Here is a 16,270-nt window from a genome sequence, read left to right as displayed (position 1 = left end):
CGTCACAAACTCGTCTAAAAATAAAGAGGTGGGCACACTTCCCAATTCATTCAATGAGACTAGTATCATACTGATACCGAAAACAGACAAAGGCATCGCAAGAAAACTAAAGACTATCTCTTATGAATATAAATGCAAAAATCCTCAACAGAATACAAGCAAATCCAATCCAGTAACATACAAAATAGACCACAATTAAGTGGGATGTATCCAGGGATGCAAAGGCAGTTCAACATACAAAAGTCAATCCATGTAATACGCCATATTAATAGAATAATGAATAAAAACTAGGAATAGAAGAGAACTTCCTCAACTTGACAGAGAACATCTATGGAAAACCTGGAGCAAAGATCATACATAATGGTGAAAGACTGAATTATTTCCTCCCAAAAGTAACATTGTACTAGAGGTTCTAGTCAAAGCAACCAGACAAAGAAAATAAAGCCTCTAGATTAGAAAGAAAGAAATAAAACTATTTTGATTCCAGATGACATGATATTATATATTGAAATCACAAGGAATCCACAAAGAAAAAAAAAAAGAGAGAGAGAAATGGAAAAAAAACCTATTAGAATTAATAACCAAGTCTGATCAAAATTGTAAGACACAAATCAATATATAAAAATGTAATTATATTTCTATACAACAGCAGTGAATAATCTAAAAATAAAATGAAGGAAACATTTTCATTTACAATAGCATCAAAAAGAATAAAATACTTAGGAATATTAAGAAAAATATGTGGAATACTGAGAAAACTGTCTGAAACTTGTATATTGAAAGCTAAAATACTACTGATAGAAGTTAAAAATGACCTAAAATAAATGGAAAGCTCTTCTGTGTTCATGGATCAGAAGCCTTATTATTGTTAGGATGGCAATTGTCCTCAAAATGACCTATAGATTCAATGCAACTCTGGCTTTTTGGCAGAAATGAACAAGCTGATCCTAAAACTAATATGGAAATGCAAGATACCCAGAATAGTCAAAACAATCTTAAAAAAAAAACAAAGTGTTGAAGTTTCCAAATTCAAAACTCACTAACAAAACTGTAATCCATACAGTGTGGTACTTGCATAAAGGACAGACAAATAGATTGAGAGAAAAGAACCGAGAGTCCATAAACAAACTCTTACATGTAGCCAGTTAATTTTTGACAAAGGTGCCATGACAATCCAATGGGGAAAAAATACTCTTTACAAAAATGATGCTGGGACATCTGAACATACACCTGGATAGAAAGAAAACTGAACTTTTATCTTAACACCATTTATGAAAATTAACTCAAGATAAATCACAGACCTGAAACTATAAACCTTTTAGTAAATGAACAATGAGAAAATCTTCAGGACTTTGGACTACAAATACTTCTAAGATATGACACCAAAAGCACAAACAAGAAAAGAAAAAATCAAGTAAACTGGACTTCAGTAAAATTAAAATCTTCTGTGCTTCAAAGGACTTCATCAAGAAAGTAAGAAGACAATCCACAGAATGGATGAAAATATTTCCAATATTTTCCCTGATAAGGGACTTTTATCCAGAATAGACAAAGAAGACATAAAACATGACAATACAAAGACAAATAGAATTAAAATGGGCAAAGAATTTGAATAGATGTTTCTCCAAAGAAGACATATGAATGGGAAATAAGCACATAAAAAGATGTTCAACGTCAGTAGGCATTAGGGAAACAGAAATCAAAAGCACAATGACATGCCACTTCATACCAGCTAGGATGACAAATATATATGATATATGATATATAAATATGTATCTATAAACCTGGTGATAAAAAGTGTTGATGAGGATGTGGAGATACTGGACTCCTCATACATTACTACTGGAAATGTAAAATGGTGCAGCCACTTTAAAAGCTACGTTAGCAATTCCTCAAAATGTTAAAAGTAGAATACATCCCAGCAATTCCATTTTTTTATATATCCTCAAGAGAACTGAAAATATGTGTTCACACAAAAACTTGTCCATGAGCATTTACAGCAGAAGTATTCATCATCAAGTGATGGATGGATAAGCAATGTGGTGCATTTATAACAATGGCATATTATCTGAACACAAAAAGGAATTTGGGTACTGATATATGCTACACCATGGATGAGCCTTGACAACGTCACACTAAATGAAAGATGACAATCAAAAAAGGAAGCATACTGTATGGTTCTACTTATATGAAATGCCCAGAACAGGCAAATCCATAGAGGCAGAAAGTAGAGTGGTGGCTAAGGGAAAGGAAGGTTAGGGAGTGACTTACTAAAGGGTACTGGTTCATTTTGTGGGTGATGGCTACACAACCCTGAAATGTACTTAAAACCCTAATGCACATTTTCAAAGGCTGCATATTATGGCATGTGAGTTATATCTCCATAAAGCTGTTATTCTTGAAGGTGAGCCCACCAATGGAGCAACTGGCACAGCACTGACTGCGGCATCCAGAAGGGGAGTGACCCACCCGCCCACAGCGAAGGAGAGCAGCACCTGACCCAGTGTTGGAGGGGTGCGATCTTCTTGCCGACAGTGTGAGCAGCACAGATGAGGGGGCCAACAGAGCAAGCTGAGTTCGTGAAACAGGGCGAAGACACAAAGACCTCTCAATAAAACCATTAAGAGCGCACAGTCTCGAGGAGAACATCTTTGTTTTTTAAATCTTTTTGTATCTGTTTTATTTTCTATTACCTTTTTAATCTTTACTTTTTAAACAATTCTATATGTTTACAATTCTCATTTCATTTTTAATTCTCTTGGGTTTGATCTGTTATTGATTATTCACAGGTTTCAAATATTGTGTTTTGATTTTTTTCTTTTTATTAAGGTTTTTAAAAGACATATGAACTCGATTCCTAATCTGCTTCAACTTGCTCTTCTATTATTGATTATACACTGTTTTCAAACCTTCTTTTCCTCCATTGTTTTAAAATTCTCTCTCTCTCTTTTTTAAATTTTATTCCTGCATAAGCTTTAAACAGATATATAAATAAACTCCTTTAAGGACCACAATAGATAACTGATACTCCTTAAGCCACAGTGCCTGAGAGATATGAGCAGTATGAAGAAGCAGAGGAAGTAATCTCAATTAAAAGAGCAACAGAAATCCCCTGAAAGAATGATCAATGAAATAGACATTGATGGTCTATTAGATCAAGATTTCAAAAAAGAAGTGATCAAATTACTGAAGGAACTAAAAGAGATAGTGTTTAGAGACATAAAATATGTCAAAAACAAAATAGAAGCTGTAAAGAAGAGCCAAATAGAATTGGTAAATTCATTGGCTGAAATGAGGTCAGAACTAAATGCTGTACAAGGCAGGCTAGATAATGCAGAGAGCGAATAACTGACCTAGAAGACAGGACAACGGAAAGCACCCAATCAGAACAGCTGAGAGGAAAACAAATAAAAAACAATGAAAACAATATAAGGAACCTATGGGATAATATAAAGCATGCCATTCTATGCAATAATAGGGGTTCCAGAAGGGGAAGAAAGAACAAAGGGGATGGAAATGGTATTTAAAGAAGTCATGACTGAAAACTTCCCAAACCTAAAGAAGGAATCAGACACCCAAGTACAGGAGGCTCAGAGATTCCCAAACAGGAAGAGCCCAAAGAGACCCACACCAGGACCTATCATAATCAAGATGGCCAGACTGAAGGATAAAGAAATGATCCTAAAGGCAGCAAGAGAAAAACAAAGAGTGAGTTACAAGAGAAGGCTCTCAGCTGATTTCTCTACAGAAACAGTACAGGCCAGAACGGAGTGGCAAGATATATTCAAAGTTCTGAATGAAAAAAAAATATGCCGCCTAGGATACTTTCTCCAGCAAGGTTATCCTTTAGAACAGAAGGAGAGATAAAGAATTTCACAGAGAAGCAAAAACTAAAAGACTTTAGCAACACTAAACCCATGCTAAAAGAAATATTGAAAGGTCTACTCTAAATAGAAAAGAAGCAGGATGCTACGGAAATGAGAACTCTTAACTGGAAAGGTGATAACTACCATGAATTACAAATAGAATAAACATGAAATTGTGAAAAAAGACATCTAAGTAATTGAGTGGGAGAGGGAAGCAAGAAAATATAGAGTATTTTTTGCTTTCTTCTTTTTTTTCAAATTTTTTGTTCTTGGTAGAATGGGTTTGAGATTACATTACTATCTGTTTAGTACACACAGTTACAGTAATTGGTTAACAGACTTACAAAAAAGTGTAACCACAAGCCAAAAACTTACAAGTGAGTCACAAATCTGAATACAATCCAAGATAACACAAAGGAAAATTACCATACCACAAAAGGAAGAAGAAAGGAACAAAGAAGAAATACCAAAACAACTGCAAAAATAAGTTCAAAATAGCAATAAACACTCATCTATCATTAATTACTGTAAATGTTTTGGACTAAATGCTCCAGTCAAAAGACAGATTGGCAGACTGGACAATAAAGCAAGAACCTTCAATACACTGCATACAAGAGACACACTTTAGGGAGGACACATATAGATTGAGAGTGAATGGATGGAAAATGATATTCCATGCAAATGGAAACGCCAAAAAAGTGGTGTAGTAGTACTGATTTCAGACAAAATAGGCTTTAAAACAAGGGCCATAAAGAAAGATAAATAAAGACATTTTATAATGATTAAAGGAGCAATACAAGATGAGGATATTACAATCATTAATATATATGCACCCAACATGAGCACCTAAGTACATAAAACAACTACTAACAGAGATAAAGGGGGAAATTGATGGGAATACAGTCATTGCCAGAAATATTAACACCACATTAACATCACTACACAGATCTTCCAGAAAGAAAATAAATAAGGCAACAGAGAAATTAAATGATACAATAGAAAAATTAGATTTACTGGATATTTTCAGAGCATTACAACCCCCCAAAATAGGATATACATTCTTTTCAAGTACACGTGGGACATTTTCTAGGATTAATCATGTACTTGGTCACAAAAGAAGCCTCAACAACTTTAAGAAGATGCACATTAACTCAAGCATCTTTAGTGACCACAATGCCATTGAAACTAGAAATCAACTACAGAGAAAGAAAGGAGAAAAAAAGGAAAGCATAGAGACTAAACAACATGCTTTTAAAAAAACAATGGGTCAATGATGAAATCAAAGTTGAAATTAAAGAATACCTTGAGACAAATGAAAATGAAAACACAACCACACAAAACTTATGGGACGCAGCAAAAGCAGAGCTAAGAGGAAAGTTTAGGGCGATACAGGCCTTCCTCAAAAAAGAAGAACAATATCAAATAAACAATCTAGCCCACCAGCTAAAAGAACTAGAAACAGAAGAGCAAAAACACCCAAAAGTCAGCAGAGGACAGAAATAATAAAAATCAGGGAGGAAATTAATAAAATAGAGATTAAAATAAAATAAAGAAAATAGTCAATGAAACCAAAGCTAGTTTTTTTTTGAAAGAGTAAATAAAATCGACCAACCTCTGGCCAAACTCACAAAGAAGAAAAAAAAGAGAGCACAAATTTGCAAAATAAGAAAGGAAAATGGAGAAATTACAACAAATAACATAGAAATACAGAATATCATATGAGAATATCATGAAAAACTACATGGAAACAAAATGGATATCCTAGAGGAGATGGACAAGTTTCTGGAAACATACAGTCCACCAAGAGTGAATCAAGAAGTAACTGAGAACTTGAACAAACTGATGACTAGGAATGAAATCAAATAAACAATAAAAAACCTCCCTACAAATAAAAGTCCAGGACTGGACAGCTTCACCGGGGAATTCTACCAAACATACAAAGAAGAACTCATACCAGTCCTTCTCAACCTCTTCCAGAAGATTGAAAAGAAGGAATATTCCCAAACTCATTCTATGAAGCCACCATCACCCTGATACCAAAACCAGGCAAAGACACCACCAAAAAAGAGAATTACAGACCAATATCACTGATGAACACAGATGCAGAAAGTCCTTACCAAAATACTAGCAAATAGAATGCAACAGCACATAAAAAAATTATACATCATGCTCAAATGGGGTTCATCTCAGGGACACAAGGGTGGTTCAACATATGCAAATCAATCAATGTAATACTTCACATCAACAAGAGAAAGGACAGAAACCACATGATCATCTCAATAGACGCAGAAAAGCTTTTGATAAAATTCAACACCCATTTATGATAAAAATTCTCACCAAAGAGGGTATTGAGGGAACATATCTCAACATCATAAAAGCTATGTATGACAAACCTACAGCCAGCATAGCACTCAACGGTGAAAACCTCAAAAGCTTCCCACTAAAATCTGGGACAAGAATGCCCACTATCACCACTTCTATTCTACATAGTCTTGGAAGTCCTGGCCACAGCAATCAGGCAAGTAAGAGAAGAAAAAGGGGTCTAAATTGGAAAAGAAGAGGTAAAAGTGTCGCTATATGCAGATGACACAATACTATATATAGAAAACCCTAAAAGGTCCACACAAAAACTACTAGAGCTGATCGAAGAATTTAGCAAGGTAGCAGGTTACAAGATTAATGTTCAAAAATCAGTTGCATTTCTTTACACTGATGATGAATCAACAGAAAAAGAAAGTAAAGAAACAATCCCCTTTAAAATCGCACCCAAAGTAATAAAATATCTAGGAATAAATCTAACCACAGAGGTAAGAGAATTATACACAGAAAACTATAAACCATTGGTGAAGGAAATTAAAGAAGACTTTAAAAAATGGAAAGGTATCCCATGCTCTTGGATTGCAAGTATCAATATTGTTAAAATGGTCACACTGCCCAAGGCAATCTACAGATTTAATGCAATCCCTATCAAATTATCCAGGACATATTTCATAGAACTAGAACAAATCACAATAAAATTTATATGGAACCATCAAAGACATAGAATTTCCAGGGCATTACTGAAGAAACAACAGAAAGAGGCCGGAGGAATAAATCTCCCAGACTTCAGACAATACTACAGAGTTACAGTCATCAAGACAGCATGGTATTGGTACAAAAACAGACATATAGACCAATGGAACAGAATAGAGAGCCCAGAAATGAACCCACAAACTTTTGGCCAACTAATCTTCAACAAAGTAGGCAAGAATATACAATGGAATAAAGACAGTCTCTTCAGCAAGATAAACTTAAGACAAGATACAGCAAACCTCCTAGAAGAAAATACAGGGAAAATATCTGAGATACATCTCAGAAATCTTCCCCTAGGGCAGTCTACACAAGCAATAGAAATAAAAGCAAGAAGAAACAAATAGGACCTAATGAAACTTATGAGCTTCTGCACAGCAAAGGACACCATAAGAAAAACAAAACAAAAAAAAAACTAAAGAATGGGAGAACATTTTTGCAAATGAAACTGACAAAGGCTTGATCTCCAGAATATATAAGCAGCTCATATGACTTAATAATAAACAACCAAATAACCCAATCCACAAATGGGCAGAAGACCTAAACAAGCAATTCTCCAAGGAAGACATACAAATGATCAATGGGCACATGAAAAAATGCTCAATATCACTAATTATCAGAGAAATGCAAATCAAAACTACAATGAGGTATCACCTTAAACCAGTCAGAAAGGCCATCATTCAAAAATCCACAAATGACTAATGCTGGAGCGGCTGTGGAAAAGGGCAACCTCCTACACTTCTGGTGGGAGTGCAGTTTGGTGAAGCCACTGTGGAAAACAGTTTTGGGTTTCCTCAAAATACTAGGAATAGACTTACCATATGACCCAGGAATCCTGCTCCTGGGCATATATCCTGATGGAACCCTACTTCAGGATGACACCTGCACCCCAGTGTTCATAGCAGCACTATTTACAATAGCCAAGACATGGAGATAGCCTAAATGTCCATCAACGGATGACTGGCTAAAGAAGTGGTATATGTATACAATGGAAAACTACTCGGCCATATAAACTGACAATATAGGGCCATTTGTAGCAACATGGATGCTCCAGGAGAATGTCATTCTAAGTAAGTAAGCACGGTAACAAGGAATAAAGAGAAGTTACCCCCAGGTGCATTTATTTTGATTAAAATATCCATACAGAAAGCAAGTCACCCCCACGACTGCTGCCAGGAGGAGCATCTGACTGTAATAGCCCAGCCAAGCAAAGTAGATTCCGACCTTCTCTCTGTAGAATTTCCTGCAGAAAGACAGAAGGTAGTTTCAGAAGACACACATAATCACTCTATAGCTTCATCCTCATGTTAATTTCTTTTTTCTTTGTTTTGGGGGGCATAATTGGTTTATTTATTTGTTTTTTAAATGGAGGCATTGGGGATTGAACCCAGGACCTCATGCATGTTAGGCATGCACTCTACCACTGAGCTATACACTCCCTCCATCATATTAATTTCTGATTCTAAATCAAGGGGGCTTTAAGTTTAAACCTCTGACTCAATTCACACTTCAAACATACCCTTTTTCATAGCAGCCCCCAAATTCTACCGTGAAAAAAGAAGTATTTTACGTATCGTAGAAGTACAGATCACTGGTTCACCTGCTGAAGGGAGATAAATGAGAACAGAGCAAAGGAGGGGACGAGGCCATCTCTGGAACAGATGCAGGGAATCATCACCACTCACTGGACATTCTGGCACATTCAACAAATCCCCCCAAAGATCATTCTTAGCAGGCTTGACACATGTGGACTTCAACAACTGGCTCAGTCACCTGCTCCTGCCTTATCTCGGGTACTTCCCTTGAGCAAATGCATCGTAAACCACAGATAATAAGGAAATGGCTGAAAATGATAACAACTGGGAGTGCAATGTCTCTCTGACAAAACATTTATAAATCTCATTGTGGTAATGGGAGAGGGCTGGAGGGATGTGACTGAGGAAGGCACTGCCCTGTATTCTTTGTATCTAGCACGTCTGTTGTTCCTAGGTTTTAAAAACACTTCAATGTTACTCAGTTAATCTGGAGTAGACGGAACAGGCCAGGGAGGCAAGATTAGAAGAAAGGAGGCAGGGCACGAAGCAGTGCAAGGCTGGTCCTAAAATGGAGACAGACACAGACAGGCAGGCACAGAGGGCTTAGGGATGAGGCGGAACTTGAGGCGGCGGCTCAGGTGTGTCTGCTGCTGCTGATACTTCCCTCAGCTGGAGCACTGCTGACGCGGCAGTGCTGGGTAAAACCTGTGGCTTTCCTCAGCTCTGAGTTCTCTCGGAGGCTTCCGGCTCAGTCTGGAGCTGAGATGAGCTCCGTGGGCTTAGCCTAGGGGGGACTCAGCTCTGAGAACAGCCTGGAGTCCTGAGAAACTTCACGCAGGAACCCCTAGGGCTGGACCAGCGCTCACAGGGCTGCTGTGAGACCAGCTCCATCGTCAGAGACCTGGGCGTGGACCATTCCATAGGGAAAATGGCTGAGCCCGATGCCAAATCAGATAGGAGGGACAAAGTGTGTTCATTCTCATGTGACTGGGCTTTGTGGCCTGGCTCACGGATGGCAGGCTCATGATGGTGTCTGGCAGAGAAAACCCTGGCAATGGGTTTGAGATGTCTTGGACTCTTTCTTGTTAAGCTGTTTGTAACACATTCTTTTCAGCTATCCATCTTTAAATGCCAAATTCAAAACTGAAAGAATGTTAGAAGTTGCCTGCTCCAACTGGCCAATGGTAAACACACCCTGCTACAGTTAGAGAGCTGGGCAGGCAGCCTCTGCCTGCATATTTACAGTGATGGGGAGTTCATTACTTCTGAAGATTACATGTCGGCAAGAAGGTCAGAAAGAATTTTTGAACCTTAAACAGATGTCTGCCTCCTAGTCCTTTCTGAAAGGCTAGGAATAATGAGGATCCCTTCAAATGTAGTTTTGTCTGATTGGTATCTCTCTCTGTCAAAAACACCCCAATTTTTAACATCAACTTTTCAAAATTCAGCTTTGATTTCTTTTTATCAAACTTATACCATACATTCATTAAAGAGTCAAACAGTTCTCGAACACCGATTGTAAAAAGAGCAGTTCCCAACAACCACCCCACTTCCTGGCCAGAAGCAACCATGTTCAGCTCCTACTGCTGACTCTTGGAATAATTACTCCCTTTCTCTGACTAATATCCTTGTAACACGGCCTGCTGACTTTTTCAGCTTTATGTATCTGCTATTTAACTTTCTACTTTGGAAAATGAGGATTAAGCTCTCTTTCAAACCCCATCTCATCTACACACCCAAACCTTCATTTTTCCAACCTTTTGATACAATTACAATATAATTTTGATCAGCTCAGTATCCTTGCTTTACATTATTAGGACTCTATACAGACTGTTCACAGCTGTAGCAAGTTGTCTGCTAGGCTTACTATTTTCTTCCCTTCTTTGTTTTTCCTGGAGTTAATAATTGTCTTGGTGGTTCATAGCTTAGTTTTCTGTGCACTTAACAATTCAACCTCAGACCTTCTCCTATTGAGTATCTTTCTCAATACTTTCCAATACATTGTCTACAAATTTCATCTCCTTGAATAAATCTCTTCAGATCTCCTTCAACCTGGATTAACGACACGCTACACTTGTCACAGAGCTCAAGGGGCCACTAGTGGGAAGCAACAAAGCTAACACGTGGGCCAGGAGCAGGGAACAGATCAACATATTTTCCTTAGCAAAATATACTTAAAATAGGGGGGAAATTGTATTCTTTACAAACACAAACACACACACAAACCCCAAAAGCCCATAAAGAATGATTAAAGAGCCATCAAACCCATCACCCTGCCATCAAATACTGTATTACATAAAACAAAAATAGCAGAAGGAAAGCATCATATAAATATGAATCTCAAGGTGGATGGGGTGCACTCAGTGGCAGAGTGTGTGCTCAGCATGCATGAGGTCCTGGATTCAATCTCCAGTACCTTCATTAGAAAAAAATATTTAAAAAGAAAAGATAAAAGTATCAACTTTAAATATTTACATATGTACAAACATCCTCTTAAAACCGTGTTCTACAGGATAACCCGGGTTAATGAGAAAGTGCCTCATCATGACTGTGATCCTGCTGATAATTGAGGGAGGAAATTAGAGTATGACCACATGAAATAGAATCCCTTATGAAATAATGATCCCAGGTGACAATCATTACTGGCTGCAGTCATCATAAAAAAGAGAGTCAACTGGGCATTATGTACCTTATGACAGGAGTACAAAACTTTACATAACAAGTATTGTTGTACAAAGTTGAACCTCAATCAGATCAAGCTTTTAGGGGAGGATCAAATCTCTTAGCTAAAGCAAATACATAGGATTGAGAAACAAGTCTAACACCACAGGGGAGAATGAAATCAGTCAAATAGGAAATAGAGAAACCCCTCAGCAATTTCAAGGAAAGTGAGAAAAGGGAAATTTATAGATCAGAACCCACTTGAGAGATAAGTTAGCTGCAATGTCTGAACCTAGTCTGGATCCTGATTACAACCCAAAAACTACTTAAACATATATTTTTGTGACAATCAGGGAATTATTTTGTAACCCTAAAAAAAGGGAATATTCCAATTGTATTTAAAAGAGACCTTGTTATTTCACTAGTGAGAGGTTAGGCTATGTAGGATTGCCTTCAAAATGATCCCGTAGTCGGGGAGGGAAGGAGGTGGGGATGAAAGATGCAACAACAGTGACTCTGAGTTTACAGTTCTGGAGCTGGGTGACTGATACAGGCAGGCTGGCTGTGCTGTTCTCTCTACTTCTGTACATGTTTGAAATTTTCCATAAAATGTGAAACAAGCAAAAACACTTCACAGTGTTTTAAAACCCTCGCTTTGAAGGTTAAGAGGTTTGCCCAAGTAGGTGGGCACCTGCATGGGGCGCTGAGAATAGAAAGAACAGGCACCTGGCTCCAGGCCGACCTGGGGCTACCTTGACCCTCCTCTTCTCCTCACCATCCACAGCCAGCCCATAACTGCATCCTGTCAGCCCCACTCCCCAAACGCATTCTCCCTGGCTCACACCATCTCTCATCTGGCACACTCCAAGAGCCTCCGACCAGGTCTCCCTGCTTCCTGGGTCCCTGCAATTCATTCTCCACATTATCTTGGCAAAATGTGAGTGAGAGAAAATTACCTTAGTGCTTAAACTATCATAACCGCTTCTCACTGCACTTAGAGTCTACACTCCTTTCCGTGCTCCTGATGCCCTTCTAAACCTCGCGTCTCATCTTTCTCAGCAGCACTGGCTCCAGTATCCTCAAACCTGCTGAGCACATTTGTGCCTCGGGGCCAATGGACAAGCTGCCTCTATCCCTGGGGTGACATTTCCCAGAACCTCAAAGTCCAGCCTCCTTATCACCATCCACATCTCAGCTCACATGTCACCTACTCAAAGATAGCTTTCTTGACTCACTTCCCCCCATGTCTTCCCATCTCAACACTCTGTTATTTCCTTCATTTCAGTCAGATGTTTTGTTTCCTTATTTGCCCAATTATGTTTGCTCAGTTGTTCTTGGTCTCCCTCTCCCCAGCCACCTTTCCCAAACAACATAAGCTCCTGGGGAGCAGCCGACGTTGATGCTCTGAAAAGAGCCACGCTGAGCGAGACGTTACAGTCACGTGGTGTAGCGGGACGGTGTCAGACAGAAGATACAGCAAAGCAGTGAGAATTTCTCTCTTATTTTATACTTTAAGTGAAATTTAACATTTACTCCTGTTTAATGAAGAATTTAGGAGGTCTTTGTTCCCAGTTCCTGGACGGCAACCCCTAAAGACTTGACATTTCCCAAGATAGGAGTGTCTTTGCTGTTCATGGTGGACCCTTGGATGCCTTGTGCTCATGAGATAACTCAGGATGGGGACTGGCCAGCCAGAGACACCAACCATGTGATTAGAGGAGAGGGGCTTTGAGCTTTGTTACAAGTGAGTGACCACCGGGAGAGGAAGGGACTCAAAGTTTACGGCTAAGGAAAGGTTTGACTTACAGTTAGGGTTTGGGTTAGCCATGTCAGTAGTGACTCATGACTCAATCAATCATGCCTTTGTAATAAAGCCTGCAGTAAAAACTTGGGGCAACAAAGCTCAGAGCTCCTGTGGGCTTCCTGGTTGTTAACATTCTTGGAGGACTGTCACACTCAGAAGCCATGAGGGCAACCCTGAGCCCTTCCCACCGGAGTGCTCTCCACAGCAGCTCACCTGATGAGATCTAAGGGCTGCTTCTTGTCTATGCTTTGAGGAGGAGCCCATTCCCTGTACAGAAGGCCCTGTTCGCTGGGGCAGCTGAGGTCCTCTGACGGAGGCTGAAGTTGCACTGGGAAGCAGAAGCAAACAGGTGAGCGTCACTGTCACCACGTGTTCATATGTTCTGTTGATAAAATGTGGTGCTAATACTTTGTGGTCATTTGTAAATAAGGGGCCCTCACTTGCCAGAAGGGATGGAGGTACCATATAATTTTTCATAATTCTCACCCAGTATTAATACTAACCCCTTGAGGGTCATTTGCAAACGTGGGTGGAAAGGAACGCTTGGATGTTAAAGTCCTGGGACTACCGTGGGTACCTGGTGAGAGCCTTGCAGATGCTTAATGTCCTACAACCAGGCCAGTCTTCCGCAGCAAAAAACTAGGCCACCCAAGTGCCCAAACTGCCGCAGTGGAGGGAAACCTGATGGCCCAGCCCCCTTCTTGGACACCCAGAGGAACCTGGACTCTGGCAGATTAGGGGCAGGGTCAATTCTAAAACCCAGGATTTTTTGCCCCACAATTCAGTAGTTACTCGGTGACAGCACATGGAATATAAACAACAAAGAAACTTAACATGATATTATATATTTATCTTATTCAAGAAACAAAATTTAAATCCAGTCATTCCCCTTCCCACCTGACCTACTTTCCTTTCTCCTGTACTAGAACCAGATTATTACCCACCCAGCCTTAACATGGGTCCTGACTCCACTTACCTCCCTCCCAAACACCACATGAGATGATTCCTCAGCCTGGATGTGGGACCAGCAATTACAAGAGGCTTTTGTGAATAAGAACTGGTTGTGCGCAGATGCTAACTAAACACTGTAGAATCCTGGTGTCCCACATTACTAATCATGACAGCTGTTTGCAAGTGTCCCCAAAGTTCATTTCAGACTCTCACTGCTAATTTTGCTGGGACATAAATATAAATCATGTGGATGGCTGGGCTGGACTGCTATGCTGGGTCTCTGATCCAGGAAGCTCAGTGTCTGCTCCCTGCACCCAGCTCCCTGTTCTGTTCATGCATGTGCATCAAGCAGCTGTTTAGTGTCCATTTTAATATCTTAAACAGTGCATTTCAGTATTGTCTTCATCCACAAATGCGCGTACTACACATTAGTAATGATCAATCTCAGTCTTTGCTTTCTTTGGTCTTATAGAGTCAGATAAATGGATAGCGAAGATAACAAAGTCATAGAGCACTATAATATAGTATTTCCTTTATTTCAATGACAGGATTTATTTAAAGAGCTTAGATATAACATCCTTGCATTTATGGCATCATTAAACATCTGATGCAGTCACATTTTAAAACCTTCATTTCATGAGAGATGTTATCAACTAGAGAAGTGCTCCTGAATTTGAGGGGTTGCTGTCTTCTCAGACGGAGTCCCTAAAAATTGTCAACACTCTGCAGTATTGCCATCATGACAAGAACCCAGACAGATGAACTTTGGAAAGCCCTGTGGTTTTCTAGTGTACAGACAGAAAATGGTATTTCAGAGGGAAAAGCCTGAATTACAGAAAATGATAAATGAAATGGTCTAACATGGATTTCCCTTACAAAGAACTAATACTTCTTTGGTTGATAATAACATCTGTCAGTAATTATGAAAAGAGCTGACAGATGCATAGTACTTACTATTAGCCAGGGCTGTTCTAACATTGACACAGATTCATTAATCCCCATAGCAACTCTACGAGGTGGGTACTATTATTATTCTCATTTTATTGATGAGGAACTTGAGAAACACAGAGGCTAAATGACTTTTACAAGATCGACAGTGAGAAACCAGCACAGGTGTTCCAGCCTGAGTCTATGTTCTTGGCCACTACTATTTTTTTCTTTTTCTTTTTTTTTAAGTGGTGGGGAGATAACAAGGTAATTCTGGTGGGGGGTGGGGAGGTAATTAGGGTTATTTGTCTATTTTAGAGGAGGTGTTGGGGCTGAACCCAGGACCTTATGTGTGCTAAGCATGCACCCCATCACTTGAGATGCACCCTCCCCTCTCAAGTCTATGCTCTTAGCTGCTAATCCGCACTGCCCCACACAGTAACTCTGGGGGAACTACAGTTCATTCATTCACTCACTCATTTAAACTCGGCCTTCCCGGTGCCTGGGATTCAGCAGTGAACAAGACAACATGGTTCCTGCCTTAAATGAGCTTGTCGCCTCCTGACATATTATCTTCATTTTACCCAGGAAAAAACAAGGTCAAGAAGATTAGCCCTTTCCTGTTAACACCAGAGGAGACATGAGGTGCTTTATTTCATCTTTGCCATTTGACTTACACCATGGGGAGGGAAAGCTGCCTTGCAGATCCCGGAGCTCACAAGCCTGTTAATCCTGAATTTTTTAATGTTGTCCCTTACTTGATACTTGATCTGAGAAAGGATGAAGTAAACCTAAAAAGATTCTAAAAGAGACTGTACGGTTTATACAGGGTAACTAAACAGCCACTGTTTACTATCCTAACAGGAATCTGTAGGCATACTTCTTTTCTTTCTCTTTTTACCTTTTTATGGGCATCTTTTAAAAACCAAACCAAACCAACCAAACCAAATCACTGATAATTCAAATCAGGTTCTAAATCACCCGCAAGACAGCAGCCAAACTCGGTTTAGACTTACAATGCGGCTTCTGGTGGCTGGATGGAGGAACGTATCTCTATCCTGCATATAAAAGTCATTCATGCAGCTCTTCTCAAATAGGGTGGTAAAAAACTCCTGCTCTGGCTTGATGATACTTTCATCCACTTGGAGGACTTTCATAAAACAGCTGAAATTATCGAAGTCTGAGGACCGGGTTTTCAGATCATTGGGCTTCAGAGGTAATTTGATGTGCAGTGTCTCAGCGTATGTACAGAGCACCTCCCACAGGCTGTGTACTTTTGCAAATACAAGCTTGTCATCCAAAACCTATATTGGGAGAAACAAAACACAAACCAGGAAACTATTTTCACATTTTTAGTACACAGATTTTTCTTACATTGCTGGTAGTTAAAGCACATGTGCAAACACACACACATATGACACTTGTAAAAGTGAAGATATAATAAAAATAGATTTGCA

General features: G+C 39.3%; 1 long non-coding RNA gene and 1 other non-coding gene across 2 annotated transcripts; both read right to left on the bottom strand.

Moving 5' to 3' along the window:
• Nucleotides 1–8,069: 8,069 nt before the first annotated feature.
• Nucleotides 8,070–13,973, bottom strand: LOC135319764 (uncharacterized). The gene is made up of 3 exons (XR_010378630.1): nucleotides 13,912–13,973; nucleotides 13,149–13,263; nucleotides 8,070–8,178 (listed from the first exon to the last, which is right to left on the bottom strand). It is a non-coding gene; the product is annotated as an uncharacterized LOC135319764 (long non-coding RNA).
• TRNAV-AAC (transfer RNA valine (anticodon AAC)) lies at nucleotides 8,302–8,374 on the bottom strand. Its single transcript has one exon. It is a non-coding gene; the product is annotated as a tRNA-Val (tRNA).
• Nucleotides 13,974–16,270: the final 2,297 nt, after the last annotated feature.

This window comes from Camelus dromedarius, chromosome 31, assembly GCF_036321535.1.
Source record: "Camelus dromedarius isolate mCamDro1 chromosome 31, mCamDro1.pat, whole genome shotgun sequence".
NCBI lineage: Eukaryota > Metazoa > Chordata > Mammalia > Artiodactyla > Camelidae > Camelus > Camelus dromedarius.
This window is presented reverse-complemented; position numbering and strand designations above follow the sequence as displayed.